This window comes from Manis javanica, chromosome 14 (genome assembly GCF_040802235.1).
Source record: "Manis javanica isolate MJ-LG chromosome 14, MJ_LKY, whole genome shotgun sequence".
NCBI classification, from domain to species: domain Eukaryota; kingdom Metazoa; phylum Chordata; class Mammalia; order Pholidota; family Manidae; genus Manis; species Manis javanica.
In genome coordinates, this window is record NC_133169.1 from 69,683,620 (window position 1) to 69,700,615 (window position 16,996).

The window sequence follows — 16,996 nt, forward strand, 5'->3', positions numbered from 1 at the left end:
AGAGGAGACTAATAAATGGAAATTCATTCCATACTCTTGTGTAGGAAGAATTAATATTGTCAAAATGGCTGGCCAGCCTAAAGCAATCTACAGATTCATGGCAATCCCTATCAAAATAATGACAGCATTCTTCAACAAACTGGAACAAATAGTTCTAAAATGCATATGGAACCACGAAGATCCCAAATAGCCAAGACAATCCTGAAAAGGAATAATAAAGCAGGGGAATTATGCTCCTCAACTTCAAGCTCTAATACAAAGCCACAGTAATCAGGACAATTTGGCACTGGCACAAGAACAGACCCATAGACTAATGGAAGAGACTAGAGAGTCCGGATATTAACCCAAACATATATGGACAGTTAATATATGATAAAGGAGCCATGGACATACAATTGGGAAATGACAGGCTCTTCAATAACTGGTGTTGGCAAAACTGAACAGTTTCATGCAAAAGGATGAAACTGTATTACTGTATAACTCCACACACAAAAGTAAGTTTGAAATGGATCAAAGACCTGAATGTAAGTCATGAAAGCATAAAACTACTGGAAGAAAACATAGGCAAAAATCTCTTGTATATAATCATGAGCAACTTTTTCATGAAAAAGTCTCCCCAGGCAAGGGAAACAGAAGCAAAAATCAATGGTATTATGTCAAACTAATGCAGCAAAGGACACATCAGAAGAACGAAAAGGCATCCTACTGTATGGGAGAATACATTTATAAATGACATATCCATTAAGGGGTTGACATCCAAAATATATAAAGAACTCATGTGCCTAAACAAACAAAAAGCAAATAACCTGATTAATAATGGGCAGAGGATCTGAACAGATACTTCTCCAAAGAAAAAGTTCAGATGGCCAACAGGCACATAAAAAGATGCTCCACATCACTAATCATAAGAAAAATGCAAGTTAAAACCACAATGAGATATCACCTCACATCAATTAGGATGGCCATCATCCAAAAGACAAACAACAACAAATGCTGGCTAGGCTGTGGAGAAAGGGGAACCCTCCTACACTGCTGGTGGGAATGTAAACTAATTCAACCATTATGGAAAGCAGTATGGAGGTTCGTCCAAGAATTAAACATAGAAATACTATTTGACCCAGGAATTCTACTCCTAGGAATTTAACCTAAGCCTACAAGATTCCAGATTCAAAAAGACATATGCACCCCTATGTCTCTCGCAGCACTATTTACAATAGCCAAGAAATGGAAGCAACCTAAGTGTCCGTCAGGAGATGAAAGGATATAGAAGATGTGGTGCATATAGACAATGGAATATTATTCAGCCTTAAGAAGAAAACAAATCCTACCACTTGCAACAACATGGAGGGAGCTAGAGGGTATTATGCTCAGTGAAATAAGCCAGGCAGAAAAAGACAACAACCAAATGATATAACTCATCTGTGGATTATAACAACAAAGTGAAAACTGAAGGAACAAATCAGCAGCAGACTCACAGAACCCAAGAATGGACTAACAGTTACCAAAGGGAAAGGGAAAGGGGAGGATGGGTAGGAAGGGAGGGATGAGGGGATTAAGGGGCATTATGATTGGTACACACAATGTAGGGGTGGCATGGGGAAGTCAGTATAGCACAGAGAAGACAAGTAGCAAATCTATACCATCTTATTATGATAGACAGTGACTGTAATGGTGTATGTGCTGGGAACTTGATAATTAGGGGAATGTAGTATCCACAATGTGGCTAATCTGATGGTATATCAATGATACAATAAAAAATGTACCCTAAAAACTACAACAAACTGTGGAAAGAAATTAAAGATATATATAAATGAAAAAAAATATTGTAGTAATTTTCAATCTTAAGTTGTTTTTGTCACAATACCATCATAAGTTTATAAAAAAGAACACATTGTATGATTTATTTTGTGTTAGTTACTCATATTGTTACATTTTGATATAAAGCAAAAACCAATAGATAAATCAAGAGATAAAATAAAATATCAATAGTAATGAACATTACCCTGAAGTTAGATATAATAGAAATATTCTATAATATATTTCTCATAAAGATATCTAATTCATAAATAAGGAACAACGGTCAGGTTTTACTTTATATATGAAAATTTTTAAAGGATGTGGAGAAAGGGCAACCCTCCTACTGTGTTGGTGGAAATGTAAACTGGTGCAGCCACTGTGGAAAGCAGTACAGACGTTCATCAAATTCTAAAGTAGAAATACCACATGATTTTCTTGTAGGAATTTACCCAAGAAAAAGAAATCTCTTATTTGAAAAACTATGGGCACCCCTATGTTTATTGCTTCATTATTTACAAGAGTTGTTCATCAATAAGTGAATCAATAGAGCACTAATAATCACATTTGGTCTGGTGTCCCATGCACACCCAAGTAAACTCTTGAAAATTAAAAAAATAATAGATGAATGAATGAGGTGGAAGTGGGACATATACAACATAAAAGTATACAGCCATAAAAAAGAAGAAAATGTTGCCATTTGCGACAACATGGATAGATCTAGACAGCATTATGCACAGTGTAAAAAGTCATTCAGCAAAAGACAAATGCTTTCTGATTTCACTTACAGGAGGAAACTAAATATAAAGCAAAACAATATGTACAGAACTCCAAAACTTATAGACACTGAGAAGGGACTGGAGTTTACAATGGGGAATTGATTGGGTAGGTGGGTGAAACTTGTGTAGTGGATAAATAGGAACAAAATATCAACAATAATATCAATTAATCACAGAGATGAAAGTAAAGTATAGTGAATATAGTCAATAATCCTGTAACAAGTTCAAATGTTGACAGTAACTACACTATTTCAGATGAGCACCTCATAGTCTAGACAGTGGTTCAATCACTAATGTATACTTGAAAACAATATAGTATTGTATGTCAATTATGCACCTCAATAAAAATGAATGAATTAATAAATACTCCTCAGTAAAAAAAATTATAAAATATGTTTAATCCTTGGTGAAAGTAATAAAGAAATAGGCAAGTTATTACTACTGTAGAGTTTCAAAGAAAGCTTCTACTCTGTAGTAAATAGATTTTGTTCTTCTTCATCTATTGTCAATATAAGGGTATCTTTACTTCATGAAATTCTGTTGATACATTTTTATGGGATAATATATAAAGAAGACATTAGAAATGTTATGCCAAAAATATAATGTATTGGAAAAATGAAACACTGTTTCAAAACATAACTTTAAGAAAATTGGCTAGGAATATATGTCATTTATGACAAAATTCATAAATCTGGAGGACATTATATTAAGTGAAATAAGGTAGACACTGAAATCCAAACATGGTATGGTCTCACTTTTATATGGAAAATAAAATAATTAAACTCATAGAAGAGGGTAAAATGGAGGTAACTAGGGGCTTGAAAGAGGGGAAAATGGGCAGGTGATGGCCAAAGGGTGCAAACCCTTAGTTATGCAAGATGAATCTTTCTGTAGATTAACCGTACAGCACAGTGGCTAGACCTAAAAACACCTTATTACATTCTGAAGTTTGCTCAGGGTGAGTGAGGAAACCTCCAGAGGTGATGGATGGGTCTGCAGTCTCATGGTGATGAAGGTTTCATGGGTTAGTCTGATCCCCAAGGTCATCGAGCTGTATATATCAAACATTATATCCATCATACCTCAGTAAAATGATTTATTAAAATTCTGTAAAACAAACTATTAGAATTAATATAATTCCAATTTAAGAATTTATTACATTATGAAAAGAAATTACCATTAGGAAATGATGTTTAAACAATATTTACATGACCAAAAATAAACCCTTAGAAATTCTCTACTGAAAAGTCCCAGTTCTTTACCCAGAAGCTGCACAAAAATTAAACACCTACTTAACTGAAGCATATACTTTTTCCTGGACTAAAAACTTGAATTCAAGTATAGTCATTCAAGAAGATTTAATGTTTATCCTAAAGTTTACACTGAAAGTGAAAAGGTGAAGCATAAGGAAATCTTAAATTCAAAGGGTTGAGATTATTTAAAGATGCTGAATAATAAGAAAAGCTGGGATACTTATATAATCAATTATCAAGACTTCTTATACACATAAGTAATTACTGGATCAGTGAGACACACATAGATCAGATGAAAGAACAGAATTCAAAAACTGACCCACTCAGATACAGACAGTAGGTATATAACAAATGTGCTACTACAGAGACATGGGAGAATAGACTATCCTCTTAATAAATAATGGTGAATCAATCTGATAATACTATGGAAGTAATTATTCTTGACCTCTATCTCCAGTCATGCTTAAAAGGAAGACAATAGTAAAAGAATATAGAAATGTAAATAGCAAAACAATAAACCATCTAGAAAATACCAGAAATATATCTTCATGACCTTATGGTTAGAAGTTTTTTGACACTAAAAAAGAGCCAGCTGTCATAATATTAGTAATGATAAATTGATATATATTAAATTTGATTAATTTTGAAAGATACCACAAAAATACAGAAAAATAAGAAGCCACTCAAGGACAGCCTACACGGAGCTGCATAAATGGAATTGGACTAAATATTTCCCTGTAGCTCTATGGGTATAACGAACTGACATACATTTGGGTATTTTCTCTAAACATCTCTTTTCCTTCAATACTAGAAGCTTAATGTATTAGAACAACACACACACACGTATATACACTTAGAGATTTACATAAGCAATCCACCAATACTTCAGAATCTTTCAGACCTTGTGAAACCAACCTTCTATTTCTCATGTTTAGAATGTCCAGAACACAAGGAGACAAATATTCATTAAAGTAAACATGTTATATGCATGCAATTTTTCTACCTGAAACCAATAGCTTAGTATTAAAAAGACAAATTGAATGACCTGTGCATGGATTTTTGATATGTTGTCTCTAGAGCCCCTACAACTTCATGCACTTTACAACCTCACATTTATGAATGCTAATCACCCATTATGATGAACAAAAATAAGCTACCTGCATAATTTTGCTGAAGGAAAGCAATTGTACATTCTCCTGATATTTGTAAATTCCACTTCAGCCCCCTAAGTCCATACAATATTTCCCAACTCTCTTCTTGTAAGCCATTGTCCTGGGAATAATGATATTTCATCTCCTTTACAAGTACTGCATGAACTTGATAAAATATTCAAGTTCCTTGTTTTATTGCATTGTAATTTAAATTGCATATGGCTTGTTTTAATAAAAAATATTTTACCCTTAAGTATCCATTTATGAAACATGTATTGTCTATTCCTAATTCCTGCATATCTATCTTTTTAAAATAATTGCATCACCAGTTATCAGAATGTCTTAACCTGCAAGATACATGCTGGTAAATAGGCAAAAACATTTAGAAAACCTACCTTTCCAGAATATCAGCATTTGCAGAATATACTTACTAAGGATTTACCAAGTGTCCTTAGGATATAACAATATGCAGCCACCAAGAGAAAACAGGCTCCTTCCTTATTTGAAATTTAATACATCTACTGTTGCATTAATCCCACATTTTAGAAAATGTTCTTAAGCTATGGAAATATTGCTTTTTACAATATTCATTCCCGGAGAAAGTCTAAGACTGCACCATATAAAGAGCCAGAACCCAACCACATACACCAAATTTACACACAGAGCAAATCATCCTTAGGAATAAATGATGCCTGAGCAGACACCTTCTATAAAATGTGGGATAAATGAAGAAATAAAAGACTCCAATTCAGACCTTCAGCAAGGAGGCATATTACTAAGGGACTAGAGCATAGACCAGCCTGCCCTGGGTCTAAAAAGACTCACAGTTTAGAGGGTTTAAAGCTATTACTGAAGATAATAGGTTTTTCACTTGTAGTACTGGCCAAATGGTGGGGGAGTCTCTAGAACTCTCTTCCAGTCTAGAGGCTCTGGTGAGTGCTAATGTTTATATCACCCCACACTCATTATTGGTTCTGTCTCCAACGTTCCCTGGCATTTTCTCTTAAACCCACTATGACCAGTCAATGTCCCAGTACTGCACCATATGCCTCTCATCAAGGCAGTTAATGACCTTCAAATTGTTAATTGTAGTAGTTGTTTTCAGTCCACATCTTACCTATTCAATCACCATCAGAATATCAACACGCCAGTTACTCCTATCACATTGAAATATCTTCTGAAATTCTCTCCCAGAACAACACACATTCCTGATTTGTCAGATCTTGAAACCTTCGGAGAACGTGCCCTTAAATGTTTGCAACTCAGAAATAGACAAACAACCATATAAATACGGAAAAGGATTGGAAAACTCAACTCACAATATAGATGAGCAAAGCCCAATAAGCACATGGCAGTAATGCCCCCCAAACTATAATTATACAGTCAGAAATAAGATTAAAAATGTTGAATTTGGCAAGGATGTGCTACAACAAGACTCTAATTTCCCTTTGGTGGCATTGTGAGAACATGCAACAATGTCTCTTTAAATTAATAGCTGTCACTTAACAAATAAACGTACATGCAGAACAATTCTATTCCTAGGTATTGACCAATGGAAATAACCCCATTTAAATATAAGGCTTTTAAAGAATATTCATAAAATACTGCTTATAATAGCCCCAAACTGTAAGCTACCCCTGTATCTGTCAGAAGAAGAATCAACAAATTCTTGTACATTCCCTCAGTGTCTTACTACTTAGCCACATTTAAAAACAAAGAAAACAAAAAAGAAAACCCTAAGGTGTCAGAAACAAACATAAAAATGTTATTTGGACTGGAAAAAATCATATGGTAACCTCCAAATATATGAACATCAGACCAACTATTCTGAAAAAGAATCCCTGATAGTTGTTGCTTATGAAGGGTGGATATAGAGGGTGGCTGAGTTAGGGCATCAGGAATGTTTTGTAAAACAATTCCCTGATAACAGATTTGCACAGAACATGAGTATGTGTTTTTGAAAACCCATCAAATGATAAAATTCTAATGTACCAATAATGAAGGTTAATACAAAATGGGCATATGCCAAAATGTAAACCACAAACTATAAATCTCCTGGAGACGTTTCAAGATGACAGAACAAGAAGACCTTAAATTCACCTCCTCCCATGAGCAAAATAAATTCACAGCTTCACATGGAATAATTAACCACTGAAAAAGACCTCAGAACTATATGAACCTCACCTCCACAGCAAACGACAAAAGAGACACATCAAGATTAGGAAAGACACAGATAAAGTCATTCATGGAACCCCACCCACATGCACTGACCCTGCACACAAGAGGGATCCGCAAATATGGCACTTTCACTTGAAGGGTTTGTGTTCCATATTAGACATGCTGACCCAGGGTTTGCACCAGAAAGCCAAGCCACTCATATGTCTGGTTAGAAAATTAATGGTGATTGAGACCAGGAAAATCATAGAACTGTAGGGAACAAAAATTCTACCCTTGAAGGACTTGTGAGCAGACCCTTTCACCCTGAGCTGCACTGCAAAAGCAGCAGAGTGAAAATTGTTGAGACAAAATGCAAGGGAGACCCACTTATTCATTTTAAAAGTACTTCCAGAGAGGCAGGAAACTGCAGGGTCTTCATCCAGGGATGGAAGCTCTGGTAAACTGTACATACTCACTGTCATCCTACTACTCCATGGATGGAGCTGACAGCCACCAATTTTGTTACCTTTCCTCTGCCTACTAACACCAGGGGTGCTCTTTCCACCACCAGCTAGAACTGGGATGGGTAAGTGCCCTGCCCATCCCATGTGAGCAGCCTCTGAGTGTCACATGGGTGCCCTACATCCCATCCATCCATGCAGAGACAGAGCCACATGAGGAGCAGTGACACAAGCCCCCTCCTCCAGGCTCAATAATGAAGATGCATGACCTATGAAACAAATGTTTGCAAGGTAAACACCATTAAAATTAAAATTTTCATTTCTGTGAGGGATTCCGTGAGGAAACTGAAAAGGTAAGCCACTGTCTGGTGGAAAAAGTGCCAAAAAAAAATTTGCTTGAAGACCATACCTGAAAATATGTACTTAAAACTACACAAAGAAACCTCTCACATTAAAAATTGTGCCAAGAACCTGATCACTCACCTTACCAAAAATCATGTAAACTTAATTAAGCATATAAATAAATGCTCTGTGTTATCTGTCATCACAGAAATGTAAATTAAAACAACAATGAGACACCCCTGCACACACATTACAAAGGCCCAAATCCAGAAAACTGGCAACACCAAATACTGTGAAGGATGATGAGCAACCGGAGCTGTCACACATCGCTGATGGGAATACAGAATGGGAGAGTCACATTGGAAGGGTGTTGTTCCTTACAAAACTAAAGACACACCACATGCTCCAGCAACTGCACTTAGTATTGTCTGAAGGGACGAAAAAATTTTGTCCACACAAAAATCTGGACAAGGATACTAGCACCAGCTTTATTCTCAATTCCCCAAATTGGAAGCAACCATGATATTGTTCAGTAGGTGAAGGGACAAATAAAATCTACAACATCCAACAACAGAAATCTGCCATCACTAAAAATAAATGTATGACTACATTTGTCTCTAATAGAAGTTGACCCTTCAATGCTGGCAGTGCCATCTGTTGAATGTCCTGGATAGAAATAAAAACAGAGAGCCAAGCAAAGTGATCAGAGAGGAACATGTTCCAAACAAAACACAGGTAAAACATCAGAAAACAATCAACAATGAAATGGACATGAGTGATTTACCTGAACAAAGGTTTGTATAATAATTGTGATAAAATACTCACCCAACTTCGAAGAAGAATGGATAAAGTGACTTAAGACTTCAACAATGTGATGGATAATAGAAGAGAGCACCGAGGAGACATCACAGAGATGAAGAATACAACAACTATACTGAACAATACACTAGAGGGGGTCAACAAAAAAGTAGATGAAAGGATCAGGGAAACTGAAGATAGTGTAGGAGAACTCAGCCAAGAAGAGCAGCAAGGAAAATTAATGAAAAAAGTGAGCATAGGTTGAAGGACTTAGGGGACAAAACAAGTGGAACAACATTTTCATGCCTGGGGTCTCAAAAAAAGAAGAGAGAGAAAAAGGAGTAGAAAACTTCTTTCAAAAAGTGGATGAAAATTTCCCTAACCTGGGGAAGGAAACATGTTTTGTTATCAGGGAAGGCTTGTGAATTCTAAACAAGATAAACCCAGGGACATAGAAAGAAGTACCTTAAAATTAAATTGTCAATAGTTCTAAACAGAAAGCAGATGTTTTATCAGAAATGCTGCAGGCTGGAGGAGAGTGTCATGATACATCCAAATTAGAGAAAGCATTAAAACATTCAAACCTAGAATAATCTACCTGGAAAAGTGATCCTTAAGAATTGAAGATTAGACAAAAACTTAACAAAACAAGTTAAAGGCACAGGAATTTGCAGGTGATCCAAGAGTGTGGTGTAGGAAGACCATAAACCACTGCATTCCGTGGACACACCAATCCTGCACACACATATAGTGCAATTCCCCTGGAAGAATAGCTGATGGCTGATTGGCAGTTTCTGTGCAACAAAATAAAGGAACCACAGAGAGGAGAATAGGAGAGAAGGAGCCCCGGTAATGATGGTAAGCTCACTTTGTCACAGGGACCTGCATTAGAAGTTTATAACAAGGTGCATGGAAAGACTCACCTGCCCATAACTATAGGATATAAAACAGTAGATTAAAGAGAAACTAGCATGTGACAAATGGTTCAGGAACTGCTGAAACTATCTCCAGTGTCAGATGCCAATAAGAACCATTCTTTACATTCTCCATCCTTCTAGATACTGTTGGCAGGAGCAGGTGCTGTAGCTCTCCAGCTAACGCCATGTTAGCATGCAACTTGCCCCTGGCCCTCAGCAGCTCCAGCTGTCCCCCAAACCTGGCCAGACCACAACATGACCTGAGTCCTTCTATATATGCCTATCCTGGACCCAGACATTCCAACAGGGTGGGATATGGCACATTCCAGAAACACAAAAGCCTAAAAAATGCCTTGCTGTTCCAACATATCATCCCCATTGTGACACTCCCTGAGATCCCACACATTTGATAGATTCAGCAACAGCCATTCCTTCGTGGTGGCCCTGGCATGGAGCCTCCTGGGATTCCCAGTTCCACTACTTCTCCAGTCACATTGGTCTTCAAAGGCAGACTGGAGCAGGATACCAAGAATGCCCTGCACAGAGCACACCAACTCCAACTCCAGGTGAATCATCAGCATTACCCAAGAAAAGCGAAATTTCAATAGATGCAGAAAACATGTTTGACAAAATCAAGATGAATTTATGAAAAAAACACTCAATAAAGTGGGGGTTAAAATACTTAAGTATTGAAGGGGATTACCATATTATTTGTCAATGTCATAAGCTTTTTTTCTGATTGTGTGATTAGAATTATGTACCCATTCTTCTGTATATCTTAGATAAAGTCTCTTATTGGATACATTACTTGCAAATATTTTCTAAATATCTGTGGTTTGTCTTGTGATGTGTTGTTTATTTCTTCTTTTGTCACCAAGGGAAAACTTCTTTTGACAACACAAAATTGAGGAGTAGTTCAGTAAATAACAAATAATGCATTACACCAAATAGCAAAGGTTTAAATAATGACAAAACATGAAACAAATGGTTGAAATTCTTAATTCCCTTAAGTATTTAAGGAATTTATGATTAACTTAATGAAAATGTTATGAAGTATGAAGAGGGAAGAGACTCATAGATGTTACCTTTTAACTGTGACTGTTCTGGTATCAGTTTCTGTGAAAGCCAAGTCAATCCTGGAGGGGACTCCAGGTCCTGGAGCTCTTAAAACATGATTCTGCTCTTTATCTGGGGTCCTCAAGGCCCAGAACATTATTTGATAATTCTGGAATCCGTGAGCTGCACATGGAAAAATGGGAATGAAAGGGCTCCATGGGAAAGACTGGAACTTGAACTTGAGGTTACCGAGTATTTCCCTGATGATTTCTTTTCTCAGCTCCTTGGCTACCCCTCAGTGGACAGAGCTGCCAAACAACTTGAGAATTTCCCACAGAAGCGAATCTCCTTTTGATAGAAAAAAGGGTTTCTCTCTAATTCTTTGTCCATGATTTCAGCCTTCTTGTAAATGTTGCATATTTGAAATGCTCATGTCATACTTCTACACACTTTGGGAAGCTACTTCTAGATTCTAATCAGTACATTCCCTTCTCAAAAAAATTTTCTCTCATGTTGAATTTTATGTTCTTTATGTGATTCAGGCAAGATTTTAAGTACTTCCTACTGATTACATGTTTGCAATTATTACTCGGGTTTTCATCATTTTAAACAAAAAACAGAGAATAGATAAGGATAAGAATAAGTACATCTATTTCAGCAGGAAGAAATAATAAATCATGAAATTATAATCCTTACAGAAAATGTCATTTTTTCTTGATTTTGAAATCACTTCTTGTAACCTGCAATAGACCCTAACTTTAAAATATTAAAACCTGTCACTGAAATATAAATAAATCTTTTAAAACCATAGCTAATATAATTGTTAATATCAAAACGAATAAACAGGTTTAAGCGGAACATGGCGGTGTGAGTAGGACAGTCCTCCCAAAAATACATATATTTCTGAAAATACAACAAATACAACTAATCCTAAAAGAGAGACTAGAAGACACAGTACAACAGCCAGACTACATCCACAAGTTTGAGAACCCAGCGCCTGGTGAAAGGGGTAAGATACAACCCCCATCCGGGCAGGTCCAGAGTATGCCTCCCCTAGCTCCTGGTGGGAAGGAGAGTGAGCCCAGGATTGCTGAACACCCAGCCCCAGCCACCCGCACCAGAGTGCAGACACAGTGCATGCATGGAGGGCTGGAATCTAGGGAAACAGGGCAGCAAGACCTCTGAGTGGGATCCGAAGCTGATGCTCCTGTGAAAAAGAAAAGCGAGTGCTTTTTGAAAGTCTTAAAGGAACAGGGACATTACAGCTGTACAGAAATGACACAGGTCACATCCCAGTGGCTGTAAATTACAGGGAAACCCAGGCACAGTAACCCCCTGGGTAACAGCTCTGAGACCCCTCACGGAGGTAAACAGCCAAACAGCCCCCCATCCATTACACCTCTGGGTGCTGTGAAAGCAGAGAAGCAGCCTAAGGCAGGCCCCGCCCTCAGAAAGGGAGCTTCCTCCATACCGGCCGGGCAAGACACAAAGACCCAGTCTACACGCAATTACCCAACACAAGCACCAAGGGGTCGCAGTTTTCCCAGTAAAGAAAGGCCAGTAGCAAGTGAAAAGTTGGGCCCTCCCAGCTGACAGTCAATAGCACCTGTCAACATGAAAAGGCAAAAAATATGATCCAGACAAGACTGACCCAGACAGCTTCGGCATCTGCTATATCTTCCACTCAGAAGGAACCTTGGGAGATAGATTTAACCACTCTTCCTGAAAAAGAATTCAAAACAAAACTCATAACCATGCTGATGGACTTGCAGAGAAATATGCAAGAACTAAGGAAGGAGAATACATAAATAAAAAAAGCTCTGGAAGGACTTCAAAACATAATGGATGAGATGCAAGAGACCATTAATGGACTAGAAAACAGAGAACAGGAATGCAGAGAAGCTGATGCAGAGAGAGATAAAAGAATCTCCAGGAATGAAAGAATTCTAAGAGAGCTGAGTGACCAAAAGAAAAGGAACAATATATGCATTCTAGGGGTACCAGAAGAAGAAGAGAGAGAAAAAGGGATAGAAAGTGTCTTGAAGAGATAATTGCCAAAAACTTCCCCAAACTAGGGGAAAAAATGGCCTCTCAGACCACAGAGGTAAACAGAACTCCCATGACAAGGGATCCAAGGAGGGCAACACCAAGACACATAGTAATTAAAATGGCAAAGATCAAAGACAAGGACAAAGTATTAACGGCAGCCAGAGAGATAAAAAAGGTCACCTACAAAGGAAAACCCATCAGGTTATCATCAGACTTCTCAACAGAAACTCTACAGGCCAGAAGAGAATGGCATGATATACTTAATTCAATGAAACAGAAGGGCCTCGAACCAAGACTACTGTATCCAGCAATAATATCATTTAAATATGAAGGAGGGATTAAACAATTCCCAGAGAAGCATAAGTTGAGGGAATCTGACTCCCACAAACCACCTCTACAGGGCATCCTACAGGGACAGCTCTAAATGGGAGCACCCCTAAAAAGAGCACAGAACAGAACACCCAACATATGAAGAAGGGAGGAGGAGGAATAAGAAGGGAGAGAAATAAAGAATCATCAGTCCATGTTTATAATAGCTCAACAAGCGAATTAGGTTAGGCAGTAAGACAGTAAAGAAGCTAACCCTGAACCTTAGGTAACCATAAACTTAAAGCCCGCAATGGCAATAAGTACATACCTTTCAATAATCACCCTAAATGTAAATGGACTGAATGCACCAATCAAAAGATACAGAGTAATAGAATGGATAAAAAAGCAAGACCCATCCACATTCTTCTCACAAGAGACTACCTCAAACCCAAAGACATGTCCAGACTTAAAATCAAGGGATGGAAAAAGATATTTCAGGCAAACAACAAAGAGAAGAAAGCAGGTGTTGCAATTCTGGTATCAGACAAAACAGACATCAAAATAAAGAAAGTAACAAAAGACAAAGAAGGACATTAAATAATGATAAAGGGCTCAATCCAACAAGAGGATATAACCATTACAAATATATATGCACCCAATACAGGAGTACCCACATACCTGAAACAAATACTAACAGAACTAAAGGAGGAAATAGAATGCAATGCATTCATTCTAGGAGACTTCAACACACCACTCACTCCAAAGGACAGATACACGAGACAGAAAATAAGTAAGGACACAGAGGCACTGTACAACACACTAGAACCAATGGACCTAATAGACATCTACAGAACTCTACATCCAAAAGCAACAGGATATACATTCTTCTCAAGTGCACATGGAACATTCTCCAGAATAGACCACATACTGGGCCACAAAAAGAGCCTCAGTAAATTACAAAAGATGGAAATCCTACCAAACAACTTTTCAGATCACAAAGGCATAAAACTAGAAATAAACTGTACAAAGAAAGCGAAAGGCTCTCAAACACATGGAGGCTTAACAAACTGCTCCTAAATAATCAATGGATCAATGACCATATCAAAATGGAGATCCAGCAATATATGGAAACAAGCGACAACAACAACACTAAGGCCCAATTACTGTGGGACACAGCAAAAGTAGTCAAAGAGGAAAGTATATAGCAATCCAGGCACACTTGAAGAAGGAAGAACAATACCAAATATATGGTGCAATGTCACAATTATCGAAATTGGGAAAAGAAAAACAAATGAGGCCTAAGGTCAGCAGAAGGAGGGACATAATAAATATCAGAGAAGAAATAAATAAAATTGAGAAGAATAAAACAATAGCAAAAATCAATTAAACCAAGAGCTGGTTCTTCGAGAAAATAAACAAAATAGATAAGCATCTAGCCAGACTTATTAAGAGGTAAAGAGAGTCAACACAAATCAAAAGTATTAGAAACGAGAAAGGAAAAATCACGACGTACCCCACAGTAATACAAAGAATTATTAGAGAGTACTATGAAAACCTATATGCTAACAAGCTGGGAAACCTAGGAGAAATGGACAACTTCCTAGAAATATACAACCTTCCAATACTGATCCAGAAAGAAACAGACAATCTAAACAGACCAATTACAAGCAACAAAATTGAAGCGGTAATCAAAAAACAAAGAACAAAACCCCCAGGCCAGATGGATTCTCCTCGGAATTTTATCAGACATACAGGGAAGAAATAATACCCATTCTCCTTTAAGTTTTCCAAAAAATAGAAGAGGAGGGGATACTCCCAAACTCATTCTATGAAGCTAACATCACCCTAATACCAAAACCAGGCAAAGACCCCACCAAAAAAGAAAACTAGAGACCAATATCCCTGATGAACGAAGATGCGAAAATACTCAACAATATATTAGCAAACCGAATTCAAAAATACATTAATAGGATCGTACACCATGACCATGTGGGATTCATCCCAGGCGTGCAAGGATGGTACAACATTCAAAAGTCCATCAACTTAAATCACCACATCAACTAAAAGAAAGACAAAAACCACATGATCATCTCCATAGATTCTGAAAAAGCATTTGACAAAGTTCAACATTCATTCATGATAAAAACTCTCAACAAACTGGGAATACAGGCAAGTACCTCAACATAATAAAGGCCATTTATGATAAAACCACAGCCAACATTATCTTGAACAGGGAGAAGCTGAAAGCATTTCCTCTGATATCGGGAACTAGACAGGGATGCCCACACTCCACACTGTTATTTAATAGAGTACTGGAGGTCCTAGCCACGGCAATCAGAAAAAACAAAAAATACAAGGAATCCAGATTGGTAAAGAAGAAGTTATACTGTCACTATGTGCAGATGACATGATACTGTACATAAAAAACCCTAAAGACTCCACCCCAAAACTACTAGATCTGATATCAGAATACAGCAAAATTGCAGGATACAAAATCAACACACAGAAATCTGTCACTTTCCTATACACTAACAATGAACCAACAGAAAGAGAAATCAGGAAAACAACTCCATTCACAATTGCATCAAAAAAAAAATACATAGGAATAAACCTAACCAAAGAAGTAAAAGACTTATACTCTGAAAACTACAAGTCACTCTTAAGAGAAATTAAAGGGGACAATAACAGATGGAATCTGATCCCATGATTGTGCCTAGGAAGAATTAATATTGTCAAAATGGCCATCCAGCCAAAAGCAATATACAGATTCGATGCAATCCCTATGAAACTACCAGCAACATTCTTCAATGAACTGGAAAAAATAATTCAAAAAATCATATGGAAACACCAAAGACCCCGAATAGCCAAAGCAATCCTGAGAAAGAAGAATAAAGTAAGGGGGATCTCACTCCCCAACTTCAAGCTCTACTATAAAGTCACAGTAATCAAGACTGTTTGGTACTGGCACAAGAACAGAGCCACAGACTAGTGGAACAGATTAGAGACTCCAGAAATTAACCCAAACATATATGGTCAATTAATATTTGATAAAGGAGCCATTGTCATACAATGGTGAAATGACAGTCTCTTCAACAGATGGTGCTGGCAAAACTGGACAGCTTCATGTAGGAGAATGAAACTGGACCATTGTCTCACCCCATATACAAAAGTAAACTCATAATACTTCATAGACATGAATGTAAGTCATGAAACCATTAAACTTTTAGAAAAAGACATAGGCAAAAACCTCTTAGACATAAACATGAGTTACCTCTTCTTGAACATATCTCCCTGGGCAAGGATTACAACAGCATAAATGAACAAGTGGAACTATATTAAGCTGAAAAGCTTCTGTACAGCGAAAGACACCATCAATAGAACAAAAAGGAACACTACAGTATCGGAGAATATATTTAAAAATGACAGATCTGATAAAGGCTTGATGTCCAGAATATATAAAGAGCTCACATGACTCAACAAGCAAAAAACAAATAACCCAATTAAAAAATGGGCAGAGGAACTGAACAGAGAGTTCTCCAAAAAGGAAATACGAATGGCCAACAGACACATGAAAAGATGCTCCACATTGCTAATTATCAGAGAAATGCAAATTAAAATTACAATGAGGTATCACCTCACACCAGTAAGGATGGCTGCCATCCAAAATACAAACAACAACAAATGTTGGTGAGGCTGTGGAGAAAGGGGAACCCTCTTACACTGCTGGTGGGAATGTAAATTAGTTCAACCATTGTGGAAAGCAGTATGGAGTTTTATCAAAATGCTCAAAACAGACATATCATTTGACCCAGGAATTCCACTCCTAGGAATTTACCCTAAGAACATAGCAATCAAGTTTGAGAAAGACTGATGCACCCCTATGTTTATCGCAGCACCATTTACAATAGCCAAGATTTGGAAGCAACCTAA